Source organism: Mustela erminea, chromosome 14, assembly GCF_009829155.1.
Source record: "Mustela erminea isolate mMusErm1 chromosome 14, mMusErm1.Pri, whole genome shotgun sequence".
NCBI lineage: Eukaryota > Metazoa > Chordata > Mammalia > Carnivora > Mustelidae > Mustela > Mustela erminea.
In genome coordinates, this window is record NC_045627.1 from 24,187,117 (window position 1) to 24,191,634 (window position 4,518).

The 4,518-nt window shown below is 42.0% G+C and overlaps 1 pseudogene; it reads left to right on the forward strand.

Annotated features, from left to right (window-relative positions):
• Window positions 1-1,767: 1,767 nt before the first annotated feature.
• LOC116573091 lies at window positions 1,768-2,133 on the forward strand (annotated as a pseudogene).
• The last annotated feature ends 2,385 nt before the right edge of the window (window positions 2,134-4,518 follow it).

Genomic DNA, 4,518 nt, shown 5'->3' on the forward strand with positions numbered 1-4,518 from the left:
CACCCAAGATGAGCACCAGGATCCTTACTTTCTCTGGAGCTTCATCCTCTACGAGTCCTGAGTTCTCCCACTGTTGTAAGACTTTTCCAATCCATTCTTCTTTTCCCATTTCTTTTGTAGAGCCAGACTACATGTTTGGTTTGTGCCTTGTTACCACATCAGTCTCCCCTCTGGTGCCAAACTTGTCCCCAGGTGAGCAGTAACAAATGGAGCCCCAGTGCTTTTGCACCTTCTTTCTCTCCCACTCATGGGAGTGGTTCTGGTTATGCTGCCTGCAAGCTAGGGATCCCGGATCCAGTAAGTAAGCTCATGGATAGAACCATCTAGAGGAGAGATGAGGATCCTGGAGATAAGTAGGATTATAAGAGAAAAAGAATATGGTATATTCTTTTATGCCATAATAACAGCAACAATGAAACTTCAGGCTTCAAACAGCAAATATTAATAGATTTTTGTTCAAACTTTGTAGCCATCTGACGTGTCAGAGGGCTCTGCTTGACAATTTTTTTTTAAATCATACATTCAGGCTGATGAAACATTCACATTTGGTACTTATCTGTTACCATGTGAAGAGTAAAGGAACAGTCATCACAGAGAAGTAACACAAGATTTACATTTTATAAATGAGGGCAAGGCACATGCCCTACTGTTTGTCTCGAATATTAGTGAACAGCCCAAAGATAACAAACCTGTAAACCAGGATCATAGACTACAAACTCCCAACAGCAAAAAATACATTTCATCAATCTTTACATTTACCTCATCAAACAAAAAACCTGGCTCAGTTGGTTAAGCATCTGCTTTCTGCTCATGTCATGGTCCCAGGGTCCTGGGATGGACCCCCGCATCAGGCTACCTGCTTAGTGGGAAGCCTGCTTTTCCCTCTGACCTTCACCCCGCTCTTGTGTTCTCTCTCACTCTCTCTCCCAAATAAATAAATAAAATCTTAAAAGAAAAACAAAACCCTGCCTACAATAACTGTACAGGAACTGCATTTGTAAGGAGTAAACAAACGATCTCACCTATCATATTACAAAGCTGGATCCCAATGCTGATCATGCTAGTAGATGGAGTCTATCATGCTAACAGGACCAACAGTCCTTAAAAATTAAAGTTCTTCAACCATGAGCTTACTGAAGTTCTCTCTGGTGTCTTTCACTGTGCAATGTAATATAAAAAAACCCTTGTGGGACTTTGCTGGTGCTTGTGGTGGAGATCTTCCAAGATTACTCTAGGTATAAATTGCTGGTCTTGGTCCAGGAGAACGCGGACAGTCAAAGCTGTTAATCCCATGCACTGTAGGGTTAGGAAGACATTTACTGTTTCTCCCCATGGGATGTTAGCTGTCATGTTAGCACAAACTGATCATTACTTGTAGTGTATGTTTTAATTCTCGTCTCTCCCCACCAATGCACAACTCCTTCCAGGCTTATAACACAACCTCTGCATGCCTTGTTTTCATTTCTGAGGGAAATTACTGCATAGTGGAAATACTGAATTTCCATTGCGGCTTCATTCCAGTGGGTTTCAGACTCACTTGCTTCCCCTGGTTGAATGAGTCATGAGTGGATGGGCACATACGGAAAGGGCCATGAATGGATGCTGCAAGCTATTAAGACTAAGTATTGATCAGCAATGACTGTGCCATGATAAGAAGCTTCCTGATTTGGGGATCCTGAATATTTCTAAGTCATGAGAAAATAAGGAATATTATGAAAGAGAAAGAAAATCAAAACACTTTTCTTAAGCTCAGTCCTGTATTTTGGATCCACTTTCATCAGTTCTTACGGTTGCTTGTCAGACCGCCAGCCGCCAAAATGATAAGGCAGATTGAGAGCAAGTATGCTTTTCAGGAAGCCTTGGACGGTGCAGGGGATAAACCTGTTAGTAGTTGACTTCTCAGCCACATGGTTTGGGCCTTGCAATGATCAAGCCTTTCTTTCATTCCCTCTCTGAGAAGAATTCCAATGTGGTGTTCCTTGAAGTAGACATGGATGACTGTCAGGATGTCCATTTGGTGTGAGGTCAAATACATGCTGACCTTCCAGTTTTTTTAAAAAGGGACAGAAGGTGGGTGAATTTTCTGGAGCTAATAAGGAAAAACTTTAAGCCACCACAAATGAATTAATCTAATTATGTTTTCTGAAAACATAAGCAGCCCTTGGCTGTTGAAAACTTCTGACTTTTTAAAATTTATTTACAAGTCTTTTATGAAGACTCTATACCCAACTGCCATCTGATTATTAGTTACAATAAAATATTAATTCTACCCTTTAAAAAAACACTTTTCTTAAATATTATACTAACAAAGCAGTTTTACAAAAGAAAATTTTTACATGAACACTTTCATAAATGTAGACTTTTCTGTGATTAATCTATGTTCCAATACTATTTTGTTGACTTCATAGTTATGTCACCTAATTTCTTATTCTCTTTTGAGTAATCAGACCTCAAACAAAGTGAGCTAAGGCTTGCAGAACAGTCTTTTTAAGTCTAGAGGTAAGGAATGAACAATTTAGCACAAGGCAGGATGGAAAATAAAATGTGTCCCTTTTCCTTACCAAGTCCTCTTGACCATTTATCAAATACCAAGTCCTTTCTTTTTATGTACATTGGAGTCCTGCCCTGTTCTCACCTCTATGAAAAATGACAGTCTCCTCATTAAAACTTCCATGATTTGTTTTTCTTCTCCCTCTCCCTGCAGATTCTATTTCCCAAATGTGTCTGAAAATTTAAATCACGACATACTGATGAATAGCAGTGTCTTTTGTTATTCTTTCTATACATAAATTTTGCTAGGAAGATTTGGAATTGTAGTCTCACTATAACAGGGGTAAAAAGATACTCAATTGTGAATGGCTGTAATTCTGTAATTTCTGAGGAGGTGGCTTCTTGCTTGCAGGTAAGGCCCCAAGTTTCTGTGATTGTGAGATACGTGGGAACAGGGAGAAAGGAGCACTGAAGCAGGGAGCAGCTACCTGGATCTGTATAATCAAGAGCTAACCCAGGGAGCACAGAGAGCAGACGGGGGTGGGGTGGGGGGGCTCTGTACAGGCTTAGAGCTCAGCAGTTGTTAAAAAATACTGAAGGGGAGAGACAGAAAGAGAGGAGGGAAGTAGGAGGAGGATGGGGAGAAGGGGAGGGGGAGAGGAGAAGAAAAAGAAGAAGGGGGGAAGCAGGAGAGGGAGGAGAGGAGGAGGAGGGGTGGACAAGGTAGGAAGGAGGAGGGGGAGGAGGAGAGGAAGAAGGGAAAGGAGAAAGGGAGGAGGAGGAGCAGGAAAGGGGAAGAGGAGCAAGAGGAGGGGAGGAGGAGGAGGGAGGGAAGAGAAACAGCAGGAAGAGAGGAAGGAGGAGCAGGAGGAAGAGATGCAGGAAAAGGGGGAGGAGGGGGAGGGAGGAGGAAGGGAAAACCATTACAAATCAAAGAGGGACTTCACAGCAGATCCTCAAGACATGACAAGATAATGATGAAAAACTGTGAACAACTTCATGGTGATAACTGTGGCATCTGCCTTATCTGTGGAATATTACACAGTGGTATAAAGGGGAGCTGTGTTTTTAGCGTCATTAAGGAGCCATAAATAATTTTCCTAAATCTACACACTAAGAAGTGCCCCTGCCCCAGCTGCTTGCAAACGTTCCCTTTGCTACACAGCCTTGCCCAAACTGAGTGTCCTCAGTGCCAGAGTTCATCCACTCTGACGGCCGTTTGCAGGTGTGGGACTGAGACTTCTCTCTGTGCCTCCTGGTTTTAATGAGGTCGAGCTGCTGTGTCTGCATTTACTGCTGACTTAGATCACCTTTTCTATGAGGGGTTCATCCTCAGCTCTTGTCCATCGTCTGTCAGGTTGTCTGTCTTCTCCTGATTGCTTTGTAGAAGCCTTTTTCATATAATTGATACAAGTCCTTTGTGAATTATACTCAGTATTATGAGGATCTTTTCAAGCTCTATAGACTGTTTCTTTCAGATCCTAAATTGTGTCTTTTGATGAATGACTATTCTAATTTTAATGCAGTTTATTTTAACAGTGATTTTATTTACAGTTATTGACATTTTGTATCTTCTTTGGGAAATCTTGCCCATCTCAAGGTCATGAAACGATTTTTTTTTAAAAATTTAAATCTAGGGGCACCTGGGTGGCTTGGTGGGTTGGGCCTCTGCCTTCGGCTCAGGTCATGGTCTCAGGATCCTGGGATCGAGCCCCGCATCAGGCTCTCTGCTCAGTGGGGAGCCTGCTTCCCCCCTCTCTGCCTGACTCTTTGCCTACTTATGATCTCTGTCAAATAAATAAACAAAATCTTTAAAAAAATTTAAATCTAAAAACCACATAGAATTGGTTCTTGCTGATGATATGAAGAAGAGGCTAATGTTAATTTTTTTTTTTTTTTTAAGATTTTATTTAAAGAGAGAGAGTACACACAAGCAGACAGAGTGGCAGGCAGAGGCAGCGAGAGAAGCAGGCTCCCTGCCTAGCAAGGAGCCCGATGTGGGACTCGATCCCAGGACCCTGGGATCAT